General features: G+C 49.1%; 2 long non-coding RNA genes across 2 annotated transcripts in view; both read left to right on the forward strand.

The window, feature by feature from the left end:
• LOC132646678 (uncharacterized) overlaps nucleotides 1-23,689 on the forward strand; it is a 41,282-nt gene that overhangs the window by 10,787 nt on the left and 6,806 nt on the right. The window contains exons 2-3 of the long non-coding RNA XR_009584927.1: nucleotides 11,064-11,333; nucleotides 12,168-15,642. This is a non-coding gene — a long non-coding RNA (uncharacterized LOC132646678). The remainder of the gene's footprint in view (nucleotides 1-11,063; nucleotides 11,334-12,167; nucleotides 15,643-23,689) is intronic.
• LOC132646679 (uncharacterized) lies at nucleotides 1,373-6,013 on the forward strand. The gene is made up of 2 exons (XR_009584928.1): nucleotides 1,373-2,582; nucleotides 5,907-6,013. It is a non-coding gene; the product is annotated as an uncharacterized LOC132646679 (long non-coding RNA).

The following is a 23,689-nucleotide window of genomic DNA, read 5'->3' on the forward strand; positions in this document are numbered from 1 at the left end:
TTTAAATTGCCTGAATATATATTCACATGACAGAATCTAATGGGTTTAGGAGGAGTCCTTGCTCTTGATCAAATCATAAAAACTGTTATAAACTTGTCTATCATATTAAATCACATACATTTCTATCAAAATTGTTTTTTGTCTTCCTGTTTAAATACTAGAGTTGGAACAGATAAAAGGAAATTAAACCTGCACACACAGAGTCACACAGACACACACCCAGCCACACACACACAGAGTCACCATCACCATTACAATTCAGTACGCACTAGGGGCTCTAGATTACAGCCATCAAAGCAAGCCTTGACATCAGACACCTAACTTTTTTCTGGTGGACTCTTCCCAGCCTTTCTCCCATGTCCCAACGCTATCAACTTGGTTATTTTTGACTCTCTGTTTCAGAACTGTAAGCATTCTCCTAGCGTAAACAGTCTCAGGACTGATGTGCTGGAGTTTGAATTTCAACTTAGCTCTGCATCTCGTTTCCATATCCAGATCTTCGCAGGCAGAGCAAGGCAGAGGACTGAGGAAATTACCCCATCATTTCAGCAATGAGCCTGCTTTTATCGGCATCACCCAGGAATTTTGTCTGTTGAGCTCTGGACCTCAGAGCCATGGAGAAAGAAAGAAAGAGGAATTTCTGGCCACTACCAGGCAGAATGAATTAGAAACAGGTCTTGGTTTTAAAGGATCTCATCTTTTCCCCACTCAAAATCTAAACAGGTCCCGATGAGTATATGTGGTGAAGGGGTTTGTAGCCTGTCCCCTTGGGGTCCCCTTGCTACACAAGGTGAGCTATTAGGGTAAGGCAGTATCCAAACAGCAGTTGGGAATGGAAGCCCCTCCTGCGGGACCCCAGCAGAAATGTTCTCTCCCACACCTTCTGGACCCTCACTACAACCATTCAGCCTCATGAATCGAGAGACTGTTTGATCTTATCTGCATGGCGAGCTGACTGTCAACCTGCTTGGGCTGCATATTAAATCATCTGTAGTAGCTGTATCAAGCTGAGATGATCTGTTAATTCTAAATTTATTAACCCTTGGAGTGCAGTCATCCTGTTTAATCTTGTGTAGCCCGCGTTTATTTTACAAGACCAAATCCTTCCTTAAGATATGGTGGTGCTGTAGGTTAAAAACAGCTAATCTGGGTGTCATTCGGATAACTGGGGGACAGAGACTGGCTGAAAATGCTTGTGTGGCTCCTGAAACAGGTTGGTCCCAGACTCTCTCCTGGAATGAGATTTGTCTGCAAGAGAAAATTCCTCATCAGAAACAGTGCTGTCTCTAAAAAAAGAATGCGAGAGGAAAGGGAGAAGAGGGAGGAGAAAAGCTTCCGACAGATAGATAGCCAGTGGTCCAAAGCCAGAAAGAGAGGCTGAGGGCCATGCCTGGCCTCCATGACAGGCACTAAATCTCCAGGACACACCTGGCCAAAACCAACAACAAAATCCTGGAGGGAATCACACTTCAGGCTCAGGAAGGGTCACCTAGTCTGGAATGAAAGATTTTTCACCCTTTCCCCCAAAAGAATTCAGACTTCAAGCAGCTCTGAAAACATCAACAACAAAACATGTACATTTAATATGTTAATCTGGTGTTCAGGATGTATATATATTGTATTATATGTTACATATATTCAACCTGCCCATTATTGATGTTATCAACATATTCATAGCTTTTCTTTCCGAGGGCTAGGCACGCTCTCCTTTTTTGGTAGCCACGTGCCTGATATCCCTCTAATGTAGCCTAATAACAATTTTAGCATTCAGATGAAGCGATTTCATTCTGTGACTGCCTTTTCTATTAGATTTGATTTTGAGAAGCCCCAGTGGGTGCCTTCCAGGCAGAGAGCTATCTGTGAGGCCGCTACCGACTCAATAGCAGCCTGGGCTAACCTTGACCTTTCCCGAGACCCCACTGCATCTGGTGCCAGCCTGCTCTCCGCCACCTCCCTCCCCTCCCTGCTCCACAGTCAACATTGATCAAGGCAGAACTGAGCGCTTAGTCTCCTGGAAGGGCTGGGCGGACTCGGGAGGACAGTGCATTTCAGTATATGGAAATGATGAAGCCTCTTATGCAATCATAAATCTACATAGGAGTCTTGTGATTTGATATTTCATTCACCTCCAAAGATTTTTTTTCTCCCTCCCAACAGGGATTTATAAGCTCAGTGAGAGCTCCCGGACAACGGCTTTCCCCAACACCTGGAAATTATCAAGCTTGCTGCTTGCTGAATGATGCTAACAGCTCCAACGCTGCAAATTCATTTTTAACAACTCACTGGCTTTTATCTAGGATTTGTGTGTGTGTGTGTGTGGTGTGTGTGTGTGTGTGTGTGTGTGTGTGACACACACACACACACACACACGTGCCTTTCTGTAAGAAACTACCAAAGCAACACATAATATCAAAGACACCAAAAATCAAACCTGACTTAAATATCTCCACCTCCACCGCCTCCACACCCATCCCGGTTCTGCGTTTGGAGACAGATCAGGTTTCCTGCCTGCATTCTGTCCCCTTTCTAAATCATTAAGAAGGGACAGATAAGGAGGCAAAGAGGAGCGTCGGGGAGAAGAGGTAAAGGGAGGGGCCCGGAGACAGGGGCAAGAATGTTAACCTTGGAGAGACGCTGGGGTCCCTCCCCGCCTGGGCCGCACCCCCCCCTTCCTCGTCCTCCGTCCACAGCACCCACCGGGGCGCACAGCACCCACCGGGCTGTGGGCGCACAGCCGCCCCCGCGCCCCACACGCTTTCTTCCCCTTGCCCGCACCGGGGGCTGGGTGGCAAGAGGCCGAGGAGGGGGAGTCACGTGGGCAGCCCGTGGGCAGCCGCGGCGGCAGCTCTGGAGAAATTGACTGACTGGCCGCTTGGGCGCATTTCAATATATGGAAATGACCAGAGGCTCCTGCGATAAATCAGCGCTCAACACTTTGTCATTTGTCTGGTTCTGCTTCATTTTCCTGTTTTTCCTCTCCTCCTCGCAGAGGCTGGTTTCCTTGCCTTTCGGCCGCGCCGCGTCCCTTCCCACCTTCAACCTACACCTCCAAACCTTGCCCATCTAGCCAGCTGCCCCCCACCCCCCGCCGCCCGCCTCGCGCACCCCCTTCTGTTCTCCGGCTCCGCTGTAATTGGAAACATCCGGTCGGCAACCCCCCCCCCCCCAACCTTCCTTTCCTCAAAAAAAAAAAAAAAAAAAAAAAAAATCCCAACAAAATCGGCCGACATTTGCTGTTGTGCCTCAACGTTTTCTGCTCGAGATGCCCGGGATGTTCTCACGTAATCCCTGAGACCCGGACTCCAGCCCTTTCCAGGGAAGGCGGGAGGGAGGGAAGGGGGCAGGAGGGGGCAGGGCGGGGGGCGGGGGGGGAGGGGGCAGCACGGTCCCCGTCGACTTCCCCCCTCCCCCGCCCCCGCTCCCACCCCCACGCGTCCCCGCAGCAAACTTGGAAGACTCTGCCGAGCAACTTCTGCCGGGAGGCGCCCGGCCTAGCCCCGGGGAGCACCCGCAGAGGCGCGAGGACGCAGCGGGGAGGCGGCCGGCTGGGGGTCCCGCCGGGTCCCCGCGGCTCTTCCCGCTGCCCTCCGCCTCACCCCGCCCTGCGCCTCGGGGCGCTCTCTCTCTCTCTCTCTCTCTCTCTCTCTCTCTCTCTCTCTCTCTCTCTCTCTCTCTCTCTCTCTCTCTCTCTCAGCTAGAGCTGCGTCCCCGAAATCTGCAATTATACTCATGTTTCTCCAGAGCTCGGCAGTCTGGATTCCGTGGTGCGTGCAAAAAAGCGAAATTAACAAAACCCCAGCACCGCGTTCCTGCTTTCTTTCTTTTTTTTTTTTTTTTTTTTCGGGGGAGGGGGGGTCCCCGAGGCCGAGGACTACTGATTTTTTAAGTTGTGTCCAGGAGCAAACGCTGGCTTCCTCTCTCCCCTCACAGCTCCTACTTGGGATTTCTAATCTTTCAACTTTTATCCCTCTCCTGTCCATTGGGCAGCCTCTCCTTTTTTTCTTTCTCTTGGATCTGGGAACAATAGGCCTGTGAAGGGTCAGTGGCCATCACCCTATAAAGCTCAGGGCCTAATTAATTTTATTAAAGGAGGATCTGTTTATGCAATATGACAGCCTGGGGGAATTAACCATTTGAAGACCCAGACGCTGGCTGTTCAGACATCAGAGTCCCTGCTCCCAGCACAAGCTCACACTTCCTGCCCCCTTGATCCTGGGCCACACCGGGATCTAATCTGGCGAGCCAGTCCCAGTCCGTGGCTTCTGAAAGCCTTCCCTTGCCCACCTGAGGGCTGCAGCGCTCACCCCTGACGCCGGCTGGAGGACTACCTAAGTGTCACCGCTGGGAGGGGCTGGGCTTGGCTCTTCGGGAGGACCTTCCGTGCTCTGGAGCACTTTGGATGGAAATCAAGTTGAGTGAAATCCAATAGGCTTCCTCATGAGCAATGGAAAATGTAGCCGCTTTTAAGATATATATATATATTTTTTATTTTTTCCTGCCACTCTGGTAATTTGAAATACATTTTTAATAACCTCCTGAAAAAAATTTAATAATTCAGACATATTGTTCTCTGACTTAATATCTCTGTGCATTCTTTAATTGCCAAAACAAAGTTTATTTCCATTCTCGGAGGCTAACTTTATACTTCCTAGGAATTCTAATGCCATAGTCCTGTATGTGGTGTGTGTGTGTGTGTGTGTGTGTGTGTGCGTGTGCATGTGTGTGTGTTTATCTCACCTTGGATTTTGTTCAACAGGGATGTAGAAATGTATAGCATATGTATAGAAATAGATATGATAAAATATTCAAGAGCTTTCTGAAGGCTTGAAAATAACCCCGTCTTTTATGGAATTTGTTTTGATTTAGATCTATAGATAGTAAAAAGAATGAAAGAAACTGTGAATTACACCGAATATAAGATGTTTATCACTTTAATATTACACTTCCTAGCTTCCACATCACAGGGCTTTAGAATGCTCCCCAAACTTTCCGGGGGAAGCTCTGCCTGGTGCAGTCTGAGGTTTGTGAAGACCTGCCAGCACACGCCAGCTGAAGACGAGTGTCAATTAATAATAATACAAGCGCCCCTTTATTTCTACACTTGTGTGCTTTGACAGGCTTGGAGAGGAGCACAGGATGACAACAGTTGTGAGGACTTTGCAATCTATGCGCGTGAGCAGCTTTCCTTCCACGACGCCAAGCCTTCCCAAAATAGAATGGCTTAACATTTCTTTTTTATATTAAAAGTCCAATCTACACTCCACATAAGATGTTTTTTTATCACAAAAAATATTTGTCTCTAACAAAATGCACTTTTTGTTCTACCAAAAAAAAGCAAACATCTTGAAACAAATTCTCCCAGCTTCTCGCAGCTCCCCATTGCAATTTTCTTTGCACCTGCCCCTCCCCCACAGAGGATGCCTTGAACACTGGAATAAAAATAACCACTATTGAACTACTGAATATTCCAGAATACCCTGTTTTCCAATATTGCTAATAAAATTCAATTCTCAAACTGCTCTCTGATGGAACTAAGCAAACTGGGGGCTTACACTGATATTTCTAAGTGCAGTTTGTTGCTTTAAAAACATATTGTACTGATTAATAAAAATGTGAAATAATTTGAGTTACAAATTTTGAACTACAGATCGCCATCTGCTCAAATGGGGGAAAACCAAAAATTACCGAATATATTTTCTCACCTCTCCTTTTTTTCATGATAACATAAACAACATTCCTGAATAATTAAAAAAAAAAAGAGTCTGACTACACTGGCTGCATTTTTATAGTTCAACAAGTGCTTGGTGAGTCCACCTTCTCCAGTGTGCAATTATGCTTTTCTTAATTACTTGCATATATTTCATCAGAAGCTTCAGGTCCATGTCTTTTTCCTGTGTGTTGTTCAGATCTCCTTAGCTCCCTGGGAACTGCGGCGTCCAGGCGTCCACCATGGAGCGATCGGTCTCCGTCCTAGCTAACTAGGACTAAGTACAACCCCCCAAGTGGATACACAGTCACAGACGTTTGTGACAAGCAAATTAGTAGAAGAGAGCGGTTGAGTAGGTCGCCACCCATGGCCGTCACTTCCAGGACCCCGTAGAATCCACTACTCCACTAACCAATAGACCTGGGGAGCTAATAAGGTGTGCGTCGTTGCTGGCTTTCAGACAATGAAGATGATGAGCCGGGAGCCACCTGCGCATCCCCACCGGAGAGCCAATAGACATGCAATGTGCTACCTCTCGAATACAGTCTCAGGCTGTGCCTGACAGGAAGCAGGTGGATCCCCTGCTCTAAGCGGTGGTGCCGGGGACCAAACTAACGCAGTCTTATGTGCATGCTAGGCAAGTGCTCTACCACTGGGCTGCAGCTCCAACCTCCAAGCAGGTGGATTGTCCCAAGGTCCCAAGAACAAAGAAATCCACTTACATTAATCAAAGAACAGAATCCTTTCTGTTTCTTTCTTTCTTTTTGACTGGCTGAGGTGGGGCCGGGGCAGGGGAATGCCTCTGTTGGATTGATTGGTGGTGGGGACACAGTGGCACTGAGAACCAAGAACCGACACTTCGCTCTTCTGGTCAGCGCATGAGTCACTCCATGCCTGGGGGAGAAGGAATGGCCTGGAGTCTCATGCTCACGTCCACCATACTTCACGTCCAGCTTCCGGGTAGGTAAACTTTAGGGTGGGACACCTCCAGACCTTCTGAAAGATGCAGTAAGGGGTTCCTGTGCACTGCAGATCAGAGGCCAGGGGAGGAGGGTCTGTGTAACTGGCTACTAAACAAGTCAGGCCTGTTGTGGACAACCGTTACAGAAGGGATCAAGGAAGCCCCAAAGCAGGGGCCCCTGCGGGGCCAGAATCCACAGGGCTTGACTGAACGGGAAGATGTTTGGAAAGCCCTCAGCGCGGCAGGCTTCCCACTGGAGAGGGGCACTATGCAGGGGCACAGGTTACCCAGTGGAGCCAAAGGATAGCATGGAGCAGCAGGGATGTGCTCGGAGCAGGTGAGGCACGGGTTCGGGAGTCCACAGACCCTGAATGTTGCCCTTCAGTCTCTGCCCGATCGACAGGCAGCGGGAAACAACGTGAGGTCTTGAAGGAGGTTTGGAACGCCACAAGCTCTTTGGAAAAATGAAACCCGGAGAACGGCTCCGAGCAGGTTGCTCTCTCCCGTCGACCTATTTCCATCAGCCAGTCTGCAGGAACGGTCCAGATGCGGGGCCGTGGACCTCACCAGCGGTGGGATCGTCCGCAGATCCCTTCTGAAGACCACGCTTCTGGTGCTGACTTCTGTTTTTGTGCCCAGGGTGGCTGATTTTTGGAGTCTCCACACACAAAGCCTGTTCTACCTGTGTTTTTGAAATCTTTGTATCTAGGGACCAAATTCACTTTTCCCTAGGTCACTGTAAAAGTTTGTGGTGACCCTTATGCCTCCTCTTGACTCAGTTTGCTGAAAGCTGGCCTAAGCTCATAGAGGTATCCCCTCTTCTACGTCTAAGAATAAACATCAGGCTGTAGCTGAGCCTTCCAGCCACACGGCCATGTTTGTTCTGTGTACAGTCTTTCTCTAAACTCCCTTGCAAAAACTGAACCCAAACACAAATATTTAAAGACAAAAACAACAAAGATGAATAACACACGCAACTGTGCTCTTGTGCTTTTTGGTTGGTTTGTTTGTTTCTGTTTTTGTTTTTAGAGACAGGGTCTCTATGTGTAGCCTTGGCTATCTTGGAACTCATTCTGTAGATCAGGCTGGCCTTGAACTCACAGATATCAACCTGCCTCTGTCTCCTCCCAGTGCTGGGATTAAAGGTGTGGGCCACCACACCAGGCTACAATTGTTCATTTTAAAAGTATTCTAAAATTAAGTGACTATTTGGTGAGTTTTTTGGAAAAACAAATCTAAGTTTTGTAAATTAAACCCTTTTAAGTCTTTACACCTTTACATGGACAAAGAAAACAACCTGCAGAGGTTTTGTTTTCAAATGTGTGTTTTGTCTGAGTGTATGTCACCGTTTGGGTGCCCAGTGCTGGAGGAGGCCAGAAGAGACCTTGGAGTGTCTTAGGACTGGAGTTCCAGGTGATCATCGGCTGTGGTTCAGGTGCTGGGAATCCCAGCCAGATCCTCTGGAAGAGCAGCCAGTGCTCTCAAACACAGAGCTGCCCCTCCCAGGGCTCTGGCTATGAGAGTCCAAGAGTTTGTTTTACTCTTCTAGCTCTGCAGAAAATAACAGTCTGAAAAATGGGACACCACGCTGCATTTCAAATAGCCTTCTGCTAATTAGAAAATTACCCTGCATCCTTGCAAAGGCTGCCAGCATTGTTTTAATATGGCTCTGCTAATATTCCATTCCGAAGGCCCTAATTTAAAAATCTTGTATCTTGGCTGCTAAAACCACTGCAGGCTGGATCTTGTCAAATAGGAGGAGACTTTGTTTTCCAGCCCTGGACAGGGAACATAATGGTGCCATTTGGGGGTGGAGGGGATGAGACTGACAGGCAGGTCTGTGTGCCTTGTTGGAGGTGGGCAGACAAGAAAACTGAGCTCAGACACTTTCCACTGACTGCACCTTAGCTGTGATCCCAGGCTAGAACCTCGTTCTCTTGAGAGTGAAGATTGCTTTGACATTTTTAGTGAAGCAAGTCTCAAGTCACTCATGAATTTTTCATACAGGATTTAACTAAAGAACGTATTTATGGTGAGATTTCTGCAAAATAGTTTCTATTACAATATTTACCACTGTTATCTGTTTCTCTGTTAAATTATTTGTTTTGGTTATATAAAATCCTCTTAGGCAGGGCCTAGTGGTGATACCTTTAATCCCAGCACTGGAGACACAGAGGCTGGAGCATCTCTGTGAGTTCCAGGCTAGCCTTGTCTACACAGCAAGTTCTGGGCCAGCCAGAGCTACATAGTAAGATCCTGTCAAAAAAAAAAAAAAAAGAAAGACCTCTCAACAAAAAACAAAAAATATGTGTGCACGTACATATATTCATATATGTCATATATATTCATATGTATCCATATGTATTCATATATACATATATATTTGCAATTATATAAACATGTGTTCTCACAAGTACTAGCTATTTTTTTGAAATACATATAAATATGCAGTATGTCCACTTTCTCTAATATGGACCATCTGACTTAACAAAAATATTGTGAAAAACAAAATCTAATTTTTACTTCTCATCTTAATCACTCCGCTATAGTTGGGTGTTGCTTTTATATGGGTCCTTGCTTCAAACAGCATAGAGAAAATATTTAATTCAACTTACATATCATATCTACCACACTACCACAGAAAATGCAAAAGACAGCGCAGAACCTCCTGGGCTTGAGCCCTGGCCAGCAGACTCCCTTCCCGCAGTCTGAGCATCCTTTTCACCCAGCTGCCACTTAGATGCCCACAGGGGGCTACATCCTCGCTGAGGGCCTGACAGCCATCCGAGGTCTTGCTTCTTCCTTGCTAGCTGCGCCTTCCAATGTTGTATCTTATAGATAACGTCTAGTTAAATGTGAAAACTGATTATTCCCTCGAGTTCCTCTTGTTTAAATTACAGGCCCATAAGTGTTGCTTTTCATCCTTGGCAAGAATTAAAAAGAATCAACTTAAAAACGTGGAAGCTCTCTATCCTGGAAGCAAGTTTAATAGTTCGCGCCGTGTGCCGGTTTGAGTGTGATGGCTGCTTTGGAGGTCCGCAAGCGTTCATTAGCTTTCTTTCCTCCTGTTAGTTTGCAATAACAATAATAATATTTGCCATTTGCTGGGGGCTTTTCACCCTCAAAGTGCTTTACAGGCATCAAGTGGCTTACCTATTAATAATCTATGTTTCTGCTTAATAAAACTGGATTCCTATTCACAATCAAAGGGGAAATTAGAGAACGCTGCCTTGCAAAAGGTAAGAGGATTGCTAGCAGGCTGTCAGGTTGCTTGTTTAGTTTGCCCTCACCATTATTTTTAAATACCTTTCTGCTGGCCAATAAGAAACTCTGAAAGTCCTGGGCACTGATATTTAAGAAGTCTATTTCCTGTCTGTTTTTTCTGACTTGGGGGGAAATAAGCTATTCTGAATTTTACCCCTCAACTTACTCATGCAAAGAGAAACTTGTTTCAGATGCTAAAGAGTAGACACCAAGTAGATCTCTTTTCTTGTGTCTATAAAGTGCAGCAGCAGCTCCATGACCATAGGAAGCCTCTAGAGCCCCTGGGGTATCAGCTCAGAGGTCCTGTCTTGTCCTGTCCTGTTCTAACTAGCTGCAAGTAGATGGTGTACCCAGGAAAGACATTTAGGGTGTTTCATTTTGTTTCTTGGGCTCTGTTCTTAGGACTGCTGGTGGCTCTAGCCCTGAGCTAGGTAAGTGACCTTCCTAGGGGACAGAACACTAATGGGGGTTAAGGGGATAAGTGGCCTCCACAGATACATAGGTAGGTACCCCTAATACATCTCTACCCTGTTCTGCAAACTGGTCTGCTCTTCAAGACAGGCTGTTCCCAGAAAACCCATGCTTCACGGGAACTGCTTAGGCTCTGTGGGGTGTTTACAGGTATCTGGAAACCTGAGGGAGAGCAGAATAAAGGCAGGTGAAAACTAGTTTACGCAGTTTTGAAATGCCACACTGTCCTGCCCTTTGGAAATGCGGTCGCCGCTGCAGCTCAGCACTGTAGGAATGAGTGCTGTGCTATCCGCTGAAACTTAGGACCCCTGTAACAACAGCAGCGTGCTGAGTGCGGAGACTCCTCCCTTCCAGTGGCTTCTGTCTCCTTTCTGATGGAGCATGCTTTCCCTCTCCTGGGCACTGATTCTGGCTTCTCTTTGACATCTGTGATATGCTTCTTTAGCTGATAATCATGGGGTCCTGTAAACATCACCCTTGCTACACTTAAGGGCATTTTTTTTTTAAAGGTCTCTAAACTGGTCATGAAAATGTGCTCAGATAAGCTAAGGAATAGTGAGATCAGATCCTGAAAGTAAATTATTTCAAACCTCACAATACCCCAATTTGGAGTCATCTGAAACCAAATATGAGTGAAAACACGTAAACCCTCTTGGATAGGTTCTGTTTGGCAGAATGGCTTGGGCGCCTCCCACCCTGATGAGTGCGAAGAACGTTTAAAAGTGAGTTCGGGTCTTTCTAGTGGTTGGACAGAAGTGCTGGAGGCAGAAACCGGCTGTGTGACTAGCCTTCAGTTTAAAAGCACCAATCTCTGCCTTCTCGGCGCCTTTGGCATGGAGAAGAAACGCCTGACCCAGAGGCCAGCCCCCTCAGTCAGCACACGGTCCCTCCCTCAGACACGCTCTGCGGCGAGATACAGACAGTCTGCAGGTAAGCCGAGTCGGGTGACCGCCACTTGGCGCTCCCTTATGCCCAGCACGCATGCTGTCTACAGCCATGTGGACCCTCACGGGACAGATGGAAACTGGAGGCATGCGTGGCCACTAAAAGGCCCACCTCTGCTCGGGAAAAGCCATCTTCTGTCTGAGCCCTCATCAGAAAGCAAATAAACAGAGCTGCAGAGTCGGCCGGGAGTGGGAACAAAATCTCAATTCAATTGCTTTCTTTCTTTTTTACGTGTTGTGAAATAATGGCAATAAATTAAATAATCAAAATATTTAACTGTGTAAACTGGCTCCTGCCACTAGTGCAGTTTGCTTCTTTTCACAAGGAAGGGTGCTTTACATACCAATAGGAATTTAAAAATTATCTCAGTGTCTATTTAAACACACTGCACCCGGAAGGTCTTCTAGGGTTTTTTTCAGCTAAAATTAATATTTGCTAATAAAAGAACCGTCGAGACTTTGAAGTAAACACTCATTCAGGCATCCAGAATTACAGTACTTCCTGTTTCCATCGCCTCGTGTCCGACTGCCCCACTGGTCTAACCCGCACAGCCCAGCTCAGAACATCAAACTGGAGATGATAAAGAGCCTCCTTCACTCAAGGAGCACAGGCTATTCATCTCACAGCACCGAGTGCGCCTGACAAAAACAAAACATCGGTGTGTGTGGGCTGGGTTTTGCGTTTACTCATAAAGTTTAAGGTGTTGGCTGTGAGAGTGACTGTCAAGTTCGTAGCATAATCCAGGAGAATGGGGGTAGGGGAGGGCCTCCAGAGGGAAAGCCCAATCTCACACCTACTAAATTTTCATATCTATCTCAGGCACGGATGGATCCTAAAATTTTGTGGCTTTTTAAAGAAGAGCCTCATGAACACAGTGGAGACGGCAGCCTTGAGACACTCTGGTGCACTGATCTGGAAGTCCAGCTCAGACTGAAGTCTAGCTCAGATCTGGGCGGCTGCTGATCACAGCTCAAAACAGACATCTCCAAGAGGAGAATCCGCCAGGCAGCACCCCTGGATTTCTCTCCGAAAGGCCGTTCAGCATTTCACCTCCGACGGCAAGCTCTCTGCACAGCCCTTACTGCTCCCCATGCCTACCTCAGGAATGCCTACCCGATAACTGGAAGAAGAAGGGGGTGGGGGAGAACTTAGGTCTGTGTGATATGTTTCAGGGATTACCAAGTCAATTACTGAAACAGAAAAGTAAAAAGGAGACAGTCGGGCCTCACCTGCTAGGGCGTATTCAATTCAACAGCTCCCGGGGAGAGCACGTTCTCTCTGCGTGGGGACCAGTGTGCCGGCAAGTCCACAGCAGTGTGAGGTAATATGTTTGGTCAGCAGGTGTGGACCCCGAGTGAACAGTGGCTTAAGACCTGGAAAGCAAGAGGCAGTCATGCCCTGCAAGGAGAAAAGCCTTCTCGGGCTATTATTTAACATTCTACATATACGAGCTACAGAATGAACGAAGGAGAATTATCTAAAATCCCTGCCAAAGCAGGGCCTGCTTTCTCGAAGCAATCTCAAGCTTTAGTAGTTCAGACAGATTCTCTCGCTGACAATTAATATTAATGGGTAGATTTCACAATGTGGCATTATCACGCGGGAGATGGGTGGGCACACCAGCTGGGCTTTGGCAGGTATTAGATGTAATCAAAGGGATTACTCGGCTCAGGGAGAAACAGGAAACCTTGGGTTTGTTTAGTCTCTTGCCTCTTTTGTTTGGACGCAGCTCTAGGTGTGCTTAACTGTTTTCTCCCTTGGTCCTTTAGTTGTGGTTGGAAACATCTGGGAAGGGGGACACACGCAGAGGCGAAGAAGGGTGGACAATCTGAAAAGAGAGCTTGAGTGTGGAGCTGTGGTCCACTTTGCTTTCTCACTTGAAATTCACCAACATTTGCCGAGTGCCAACTCTGGGCAAGGGGCCTGCCAGGGTACCCCGAGAGCCTCAAGTAAGACGCCGGTGGCCCCAGATCTGTTTCTGGGTCCTCCAGTCCGGGTGAAGGGCACCGCGTCTGCAGGATCACGCAGGCCTTCATTCATCATCTTGCACGCTCCCCACCACTGACCTGCACGGTCATAGAAGGGCATACACGTCGCTTCGGCAATCAGAAGGTGGACTCTACCTCGGCTTTCAGAAAATAATCTCCTAACATCCCAAGCGCTGAGCAGAGGAGTCCACCAAACACATACACATCCGTTTTCATTAAAAGTCCACAGAAATGTTGGTTGGTTCTTGGTCTTGGAGGCAGGTGAGCAGGCAGTCCTGAGGTGTGGGAACCCTGTCGGAGGGTCCTTCAGGCCACTTCAGCTTTCGCTCTGAAGGTAAGTGTGAAACACACTTACCACCTAAGACTCTGCCAAATGGGAATCCCCAACTCCCTCACCCAGGATTGCCATGCCTCCCCCCCCCCCCGCCCCCGGCCCCCAGGATTCTCTGCTAAGCCAGTGGGAAGAACCGAAACACCCAGGAGCTACCCCCCCCCAACTCTTCTTGAACACATAGGGCTGCAGAAGATCCCAAGTTCTGATAAATTGTGCCTGTTTATCTTGCCCCCAAAAAGTCAGTGTGTGGGACCGGTGTGCTTAGCCACCTTAATCGATGACGGTGATTACCCTCGGAACTTCCTCTGAAGATAGAGCAATGAGAGGGCGGTTCGGTCCGCAAGAACGGCCGAATTTGATAAGGACCTGTTTCCTCCCCCTCACCGCCCCCCCCACCTCTCCCATGTGACCCCAGCCTAAGACCCGCTCAGGTCGCCAGCCTTCACTCCTTTCCCCAGACACAATCAACAGCCAGCTTACAGCACACTGCACTTAGAGGTGGAGCTCCTTTCTCCTCCGGCAGCTTCTGGCCATAGGCTCAGGTGTAACGCACACGTGTTTCATGTTTTACGTGAATCCCTACAAAGCACGGTATTAGCAACAAAGCTACCAATCCAGCTGCTCGTGAGGCCACCGTGAACCCCTAACGTGGTGTGGCCTACCGGAACAGCCACTAGCCAAGGTAGTCACTTAGCTTCTACTTCAGCCCAGTGGTCACAGGGGAAAGAAGAGTTTTCACGGCCCTGCAGAACCTGCCTGCTTGGGTCATCCAGGCCCAGGTGCCTCCTAGACACCTGAGCCCTCTAACCTAACAATTTGGGGATTAGGAAAAACCTCGAGAGAGCAGACTTACGAATATTGTTGTTGTTGTTGTTGTTGTTGCTAAGAGATTACAGGGGAAAGCAGCTTCCTGAGCAGGCACTTGGGAGCTGACCCCACTCCGGAGCTTGCAGCCCTCTACCCTCAAAAACTTGCATGAAGGGAACGAGTCTCCAGTGTTGGCCGGGCTAAGCACCGCCCGCGTCCAGCGTTCCCTTGCCTCGTCCTTTGCACCAGGGCGAACCGCAGGACAAAGGCGGCAGCTGCCCAGCACAGCGCGCAGGGGCGACCACGGCCACCCGGGGCTACCCCCAGGCGGCGAGGGAGGCCGGGCACCCGCCTTTGTCTGCCTGCCTCCGTGCTCCGGGTCTGCATGAGGCGGGCGCCATCGTGCGGCCAGAGTTCGGTACTGCAGTGCCGGTGGCATGGCGGGATGACAGGCCAAGCTGGACTGTTGTTGGCGTCATGAGATATGGCCCCTGCGTTGGCTGTGAAGATGCCTTCTCTTATATACGTAATGTGCCGCGTAAATATAGAACTGCTTCTAACAAAGGAGTATGAGCCACCCGAAGGGAAAAGGAGGAAGTGGACAGACTTGTCTATGTATAGTGACATCTACACTCTTGATTGAAAATACTGGCTAACAGGGTTGCCCAGCTCCTCACGGGATACTCCTGGGACCTCACCAAAGTACCGGATTCCAGTCCTGCCAGTGACCTATGGAAACTGTCTGTAACACGAGGACAGGAGAGCGGCGTCTAATTCTTATGGCCATTTGTACCATGACCTCACATACACTTCCCAAACATATGCCTGAGATGTACGTGATGTTGTGGCCCTCTTCTCTGGAGACAGAAACTCTATGACAAGATACAGAAATGAAATTAAACTGTATTTGGAGGGATTAGAGGTTTTTCTAACTTTAGTAAGAGCGGAAAACGTGTTTGTGCCCAACCTCTGCCATGAGTTTTGTTTTAAAAGATAACAGAAAAGGGTGCTTCCTTCTGGCTTGTTTGAGACGGCAGGGGTAGAATGGATTTGCTCAGAAATGATCCTTCAGCTCCTTCAAGCCCGGCCTTCATTTCTAAAAGGCAGCCCTGTCTTCCAGCATGGTGGACAGCGTTCCAGCAACTTAAGTCCAGAGTCCATTTAGGTAAGAACTGGATACATTAAGTTATTGTCGGTCCCAAGAGCCTTGGTTCTGTGATGTATCTGCAGAACTGGGCATTTCAAGAGAGAGTTCCTTCATAGCCCCCAGGCGTTACCTCTAGCCAAGGCAAACATGCTGGGCCAGCAGAGGTCCTACAGGCAGAGGACACCCCTGGGCAGAGAGGGCTGGCACCGTGTTGGACTGAACTTTAAATCTGTGGTTTGCCTAGAACCTGTTCAGGGCCATAGAAAATGGTGAGGCCAGGGCAATGCCTCTTACAGTCGGGCTGCTAGGAACGTGGACAGCATGGCAACCTTGAGAGCCCAAATTATCCTAAGCCTAGGGAAGACTGGATGTACATGCTAAGAGGAAGCAGCTAAGACCCCAAGAACAGGAAGGCCAAAGGCTGGGGAGGTGTCTCTCAGGAGGGGGATCTGGCCAACCCATAGGCCATGGCCTGGGCTGGGAAGGGAGATGGACAACGGCGCAGCGAGCAGTCTTCACAGTACCTGTTTAACCTCTGTTTGTCCTCCTGCTTGGAGCATAGGGTCTGACGTGGGAAGTGGGGGCGCTAGGGCTGTTCTGCTGCGGCTCTGCCCCCAGACACGGTTCTGGTCCTAGGTCTCGGATGAGCCCCTGGAGAAGGTCAGGAGAGGTCGGGCAGAGCGTTAGGCAAAGTCCCTCCCCTCCCCCTTCTCAGTGAGGGAAAGCCAGATGGTCTGGCCAGGAGCCGCCTGAAGTGTGAGGTGAGCTAACTGTTCTCCCTATTTCGTTGTTAGAACTTAAGGCAGGTGTAATCTTCTATGGTCTCTGCTCATCCCCCTGAGGTCTCTCTTAGACCCATCTTGAGTGTCCACGGTTGGGTTTCCAATGGGACACACCAAAGAAAATGGTCGCAGTAAGCAGCTCACTCCCTGGGAAGGTCTGCCCAGGCCATTGGAGCACACAACTGTTCCTGGGGGCCCAGGAGACAGCTCAGTCGTCAGGAGTTTGTCCTCATCCAGAGGACTCACGTTGTCAGCACCTACACTGGGCTCCTCACAACCTTGACTCCAGTTCCAGGGCGACAGTGCCCTCTGCTGGCCTTTGCAAGCACCTGCACATGAATGCACAGACACTCAGATTGAAGCAATGGACTCCTGTGTATTAGAAATAAAACCTTGGGGTAGGGTCCCCTGCTAACCACGCTTGCCTGCTTCAGTTGGCACACTGAAGCCCCCTTCTACAGAAATAAAAAGGCTTGACTTTTTTACTTCCCCTTTCAGGGGAAAACAAAAATGTCCCTCAAAATCACAAGGAGTTGGTTCAAGGAACCCCTGTGGATACCAAAATTCGAGAATGTTTAGTCTCTTTTAGGAAATGTTGTAGTGTTTGCATGTATCCTCTGCATACTCTTCCCCAATACTAGATTACTTTTAATACCCAAGACAATGTAAAGGCTTTGTAAGTCTATGTGCTAGCATTTAGGAAATGATGACAAGGGGAAGTCTGTCTGGTACAGACACTTTTTTTCAATTATTTATCTATTTATTTATTACAATTTATTCACTTTGTATCCTGGCTGTAGCCCCCTCCCTCATCTCCTCCCAGTCCCACCCTCCCTCCCTCTTCTCCCCCTATGTCCTTTCCCTAGTCCACTGATAGGGAGGTCCTCCTCCCCTTCCATCTGACCCTAGCCTATCAGGTCTCATCAGAACTGGTTGCATCATCTTCCTCTATGGCCTGGCAAGGCTGCATCCCCCCCATCCAGGGGGAGGTGATCAAAGAGCCAACCAATGAGTTCATGTCAGAAACAGCCCCTGCTCCCCTTACCAGGAAACCCACTTGGAAACTGAGCAGCCTATGGGCTTCCTCTGAACAGGGGGTCTAGGTCCTTTCCATAGATGATCCTTGGTTGGAGTATCTGTCTCGGCAGGTCCCCCTAGGCCCAGGTATTTTGGCTCTGTTGTTCTCCTTGTGGAGCTCCTGTCCGCTTCAGGTCTTTCTACTCCCTCTTCTTCCGTAAGGATTCCTGCACTCTGCACAAAGGTTGGCTGTGAGTCTCAGTATCTCCTTCAATACCCTGCTGTGTAGAGTGTAGACACAATTTTTAAACTGTAGCCAACAGTTGGTTGACCTCACGGATGCAGAACCCATGACTGTGGAGAGTCACTGTGCCTGTCACTGAAGCCACCTGTTTGAGCAGGGGAACCAGGCCAACCGGCAGCAGATCCTGACCCTGTGCCTGCTGTTTGGGTACCCACTCAGGGCAGAAAATCTCCGGCATTTGTTTTGCTGGGACCCTTGTAAGTGAACAAGAAGCCAGTCTCTCTCCATCACCCTGGAGAATACAGCATGTCCACACCTCCGTGTTTGGACAGCAGTTGCTGTTGGTCACGTCTTCAATTGTGATCGCCGAGTCCTTTCCTGAGGCTTTATTCAACATGGCAGGAGCCACGAAAGGTCTCCTGGCTTACCAGCCTCCCCTCCCTCTCTCCTAACATTAGCAAGACCACCACGATGGAGAAGACTTTTGTCACGGGCTCTTAGAGGAAGTCTTTGGCCTTCTCGCCCCGTCTTCCCAGTGGGGAAGCCCTTGACACTCTCCGTGGGGCAGCCATGACGTTTCCAGGCCTTGCTTTGGGTTCCCCCTTGGGCTGCTGGCTCGTGGGAGGCAGAGGTTGGTGAGAATTAATTGTGAAGTGCATTGAGAGGCACAAATGGAAGCCGGTCCCATGGCGGAGAGATTATTACTGTTGGCAATTTGGGTTTTCTGAAATAGCTCTTAGGATCTGACTGTGGCAGCCCAAACCCCAGAGGTGAGTTCAAGGCTGATGGATTTTCAGAATGGCCCCGTTTCACTACAGCCTTCAGCTTCCCCTCTCTCAAGGGCCTGAGGCCAGCAAGGCAGAGGGGGTCCTCGGGCTGGGGAGCACCGTCTCCTCCAAAGGCTGCAGAGGGAGGGCATCGGAGGCTGACCCCCACGTTCTTGAGAGAGGGTCCCCAGACTTCTCCGAACGATTTCCTTCTCACTTCACCGTCCCCGTCCCTGTCTGAAATGGCAGGTGACCTAAGAGGGAGCGCTGTGCGAATTGATTCGGAGGCGATCAATGGCTCAGGGCGCGGCCTGGCTCGCTGCCGTGCCACTGATCTCCGAATCGATTCACACCATTCTTCCTCTACACACCTGCCATGTCAGATGGAGAGGGACGCATGAAGTGAGAACAGCATTCTGTGTTCATTAGGCCGCCGCCGCTGCCGCCGCCCCCAGCCCTTCTTCCCAGCTCTCCACAAATGCCAGCCCCCAGCTGCCCCCCCAACGCTGCCTCCCGAGTCGGGAATGCCCTCATCCAGGTTGGAGGAGAAAGAAAGGGTCTTGGAGGCCCTTGAACCATGCCAGAGCTAACAACCTCACTCTCTCCATAGCGCATGGCTCTGCAGACATTTATCAGCTTGGCGTTTTGTTTTGTTTTGTTTTGTTTTGTCCCCTTTCCTCAAAGACCTTCGTGGACCAGTTTATTGTGGGCCGGCTTAGTTGGGCTTATGGGCCTACCTTTGACCTTCTGAGTCATGACCAGGACAGTCCTGTTTGGAGGAAGACTTGATGTGCTCATGGGAGCGCCCATTAACCCAACACATGGCAGGGAGCAATCAAAGTCTCGAGAGGCCTCTGGTAGCTTCAAAAGATGAGCTCACTGCAGTCCTGCCCGTCGGCTAACGGCTCAGAACGTAGGCAGTGTCCCACACAAGCTTTCGGTGTTGGCATAGGCTGAACGATACCCAACAACAAAGGGCATCTCTTCCTGGTTCCTGGCCTCTGTGGACCTTGCAGAGCAAAACGGACATAGTAGATGCCATTCAAGGCTCACGAATAGGACACTAATCCTGGCTTGTCTGCAAATGGCCCCAAAGAGTCACAAGAGTTCTTACAAAAGAGGGGGTAGAGCAAAAGTACTGACGGGAGCGAAGTTCAGAGGGAAAGAGACGTCTGCGTGTGGTGGAGAGGCTGCAGCAAAGGGACACAGGCAGTCTCCAGAAGACATCAGAGCTGCTAGCTGCCGGCCTCCAAAACAGAGGGACTGTACGGCTGTCCAAAGCCACTGAGCTGGTGTCATTTTGTTACAGTATAAAACATGTTTTCTTTCCAGAAGGAAAAAAACAAAGTTTAATTCCAGGCCAAAGAAGATGCTTAATTGATGATTCTAAGAGTTGTAAAATGAAACTTTCAATTTCTTTGGGGGGTGGGGCGGGCAGGGAGGAAAGAGTTCAGGAAGGCAAATGCAACAAGGACTCGGAGAGGTCATGATGTGGGCCTCCTTTGAGCTCCATGATCTGGAGGTCTCCTCCTCTAGTGATTCTAGATGGCACAGACCAGATCTGAGTTAGAATTGATGATCACCAATCTTGAAACAGCCATTTGGTAAATATTTCCAAAAACAAGAAAAAAAAAAAAAAAAGCATGACTCAAAAGTTTTTAATGACTGTACAGGCTAAATCCACTTTTCAAAAAGCATGCAAATGACTCAGGTTTGTGGCCTCTTGTCTCCAGAAATGGCTCTTCAGGATTTCTGGCATCTCTCCCTTCCTTCCTCACTGAAGCTCTCTTCCATCTGAGAAACTCCCTGGAAGATAGCTGGCTAGATGACTCTGAAGCTAAATAAACTGCAAGTTGTGTTTTTTTGTTTTTTGTTTTTTGTTTTTTTTTTTAAGTTCTTTTCATCCATCTTTTGCCTGCCTCAGAGCCACCGAAATCAAGATTCTCCCACAGGTGGAGGACCAAAGTGATTCCTCTCAGCAAACTCCTTGACTTACGGTCCAGGTTCCGACACGTCCCTCTGCCAACAGCAAATAAGTGAGAACGCTTCCAGTGGGCAGCGGCTCCTCTCATTTGCGGAGGGGAGTGTCAGCCTGAAAATAGTGGCCAACTGTTTTAACGTTATAAGCAAGGATTTCAGGCCAACTGCAGCCAAGTGCTATTCATAGATGTGGATGGAAGGCTGAGAGGTCCCTGTGTGGGCTGCCGGGAAACGGGGAGGGATTTAGGACTTCTAAGTGGTTCTTGAAAGTGTTTCGAGGTGAGCAAGCCCCAGCAGAGCTGGCTCAACACAAGCGCTCTGCGCCTACCCGACCTTCAGGGTCCCACCTGCCTCCATAACTCAGGGGTTGGTGTGAACTGGTCCATCTACCCCTGGCCTGTGGCTCCTTTCTTTGGCCCTGTGTTTGCACTTGGGTGAGATGCTGAGTGGCGCGTGTAGGCCACCTTTAGACCATCGTTGTGACAATCTCTGGAGGCCTCACAGGTCTCCAGGGTGGTGAGGCTCTGCCTCCTGAAACCCTGGCCCTTTGCAAGAGCAGTCAGTGTTCTTAACTGCTGAGCCATCTCTCCAGCCCCATCGTCACCCTTTCTAGCCTTCTAATCACGCCTGCCTGGTTTTACTCACACTTCCCTGGTCTCTTTCCATTCTACTCATCTCTCCCGCTCATACAGACATCTAAATGTTAAAGTGTCTCAGGGCTGTGCTTTGTTCTTCAAGTTCTTTCCTCACATGATCTTATGCAGTCCCATTGCATCTTAAGCCATGACCGTACAATTACTGCCAAAGGCTCCCTTCAGCCTTGACCTCCTTCCTGAGGCCTGACCCATCTCCTGCCTCTCACGGGGCAGCTCCCCATGCACCCATGCTGTTTCAGAGTCTTCCTATGTTGCCCTTCCAGACTGAACTACGTTTCCCAGAGTCCTCCTTTTTGTGCCTTTCCAGTGGAGGTGGTCAACAAGGAGATTTATGGGGAGATTCTGAAGTGTGAAAGGACAGGGGCAGCCGCTTTGTACCTGACAGGTTCTGTTGTTGAAAGGCTGGCTTCATTTCATCTGTATGACAGAACTCAACAATTTGTTTGGTCGCCAGCTATCCATCCCTCTTGGTCTTCCTCCAGGGCCTTAGGAACACATGTCAAGCTCCTCAGCAGCATCCCTGGGGTTCTGCTTTTCTTGTTGCACTCTGGGGGAAGTATGTCTGAAAGGCATTATTCTTTCTTCCTTTCTTTCTTTACATGCTCTGTCTGCATGTACACGTGTACACAAGAAGAGAGCTTCAGATCACATTGTAGATGGTTGCGAGCCACCGTGTGGTTGCTGGGAATTGAACTCAGGACCTCTGGAAGAGCAGTCAGTGCTCCTAACCTCTGAGCCATCTCTCCAGCCCTCTGAAAGGCATCTTAAGAATCATGAAGCCCAAACAGAATGGATCCACATCTCCTCCCTCCAATACTGTCCATTTCAGCAAATGGCAGAGGAGAAATCACACACGAAGCCATTCATTGAACATGTTACTCTGTCTCCAACCTGCCCTGTGTTCTCTTGCTTCTCGCCTCCTCTACTGTTGAAGTCCTGGTTCTGGCCGCCATCATCTCATGTCTACACGGCTGCCCTCTCCACAATAGAACATCTTGCACACAACACCCAGAAAAACCTTCTTAGGGCTTCAGTCAGAACTTTTCCTCTTTGTCCTTGAAACCTTCAGTAGCTCACGTTGTGCTTAACGGGTGTGGCTCCTTCTTCCCTTGGGGGTCTGTTGGCCATCGGCCCACTAGGACGAAAGGGCAAGAAATGGCCATGAGTACGATGGAGAGGGCTCTGGAGGTCAGCCTCAGAGAGGCAGCTCACTTTATCCTTTCAAGGGTGAGGTATCTAAGAGTTCTCAGGGTTACAGATGGGAAGAGCTGACGGGTCGGAACAGTACCTGATTGGCATACAGACAGGAGGGAAGGAGTGGGACTTCTGTGCATGCCAGAAGCTCTGTGCAGGACCTCTTCCAAAAAATGTCAGGTAGAGAAGAGGAGGCCCCGCTGCAGAAGGGAGTCCTCCATTTTGTGCCAAGCTAGGAGAGCTATCCAGACATGGTGGACCTTGACAGCAGAGTCCTCCAACAAATATATCACCCCCAAACCCTGAAGACCCTCCACATCTTGGCCCTTTGAACTCTCTGAACCTCGTTCCCTGCAGCCTCTTTCTTGTCTGTCTTTAGGTACTTGACAGTCTCGGGAAAGCCTGGGCACACCTAGAACCTCTACACAGCCCGTCCCCATCTTGAAGGGCTCTCTCTCCATATGCTCAGTGCTCCACCCTCTCTTCAGACGGCTGTGCAGAGAGGTCGTCTCCATGTCCTCTTACCTAGGTACCACATAATCCAGTCGGTCTGTTTCACAGGATCCCGCAGTACTTGAACTTACTTTACAGATGCAGCCTTTTTTATCTACCTCTAGGATGTCACTTTTGTTTTGAAGGAGGACTCTTGGTTCATTGCTGAGTTTCAGGAGACAAAGAGGCCCTCTGCTGCAGGCGGTGAATGCGTTGGTCAGCTTCCCATGGTGACAGCAAATGCCATGAATGGTGGCATAAAGATGTTGGTTTATGGCAGAAAGTGGGGTGCAAGATCTTGGGAGCAAGATCCCAATATGGGGGGAGGGAGTTGGGGAGATGGCTGAGAGGTTAAGAACACTGACTGCTCTTCCGGAGACTGCTCTTCCAGAGGTCGTGAGTTCAATTCCCAGCAACCACATGGTGGCTCACAACCATCTAGAATGGGATCTGAAGCCCTCTGCTGGCCTGCAGGTGTACATGCACATAGAGCACTCACATACAATACATAAATAAAACAAATCTTTAAAAAAAGATCCCAATATCCCTTCAAAGCAAATGCCCAATGACCTAACTTCCTTCCACTGGCACCACCTTACAAGCTTCTCTCCTTCCCAAAGGGCTACAGAGTAAGGGCTACAGACTAAGGACCATGTCTCAATGCATAGGCCTACCAGACCCACTCTCTAATTGAGCACAATAAACGCCATTAACTAGTTCTTGTTCTGTTCTGTTCTTCTATTCCTTCCTTCCTTCCTTCCTTCCTTCCTTCCTTCCTTCCTTCCTTCCCCCCTCCCTCTTTCTTCAATGGTCATTCACATGCCTTAGCAACCAAGCCACTGGCAGAATCCTTCACAGTGCCTCATATAAGCCTAGGAACATGATGGCTATCTGTCTGTAGTCCATGATGGCAGGCTGTTTATAGTTAATGAT

The sequence above is a fragment of the Meriones unguiculatus genome, chromosome 12 (assembly GCF_030254825.1).
Source record: "Meriones unguiculatus strain TT.TT164.6M chromosome 12, Bangor_MerUng_6.1, whole genome shotgun sequence".
NCBI classification, from domain to species: domain Eukaryota; kingdom Metazoa; phylum Chordata; class Mammalia; order Rodentia; family Muridae; genus Meriones; species Meriones unguiculatus.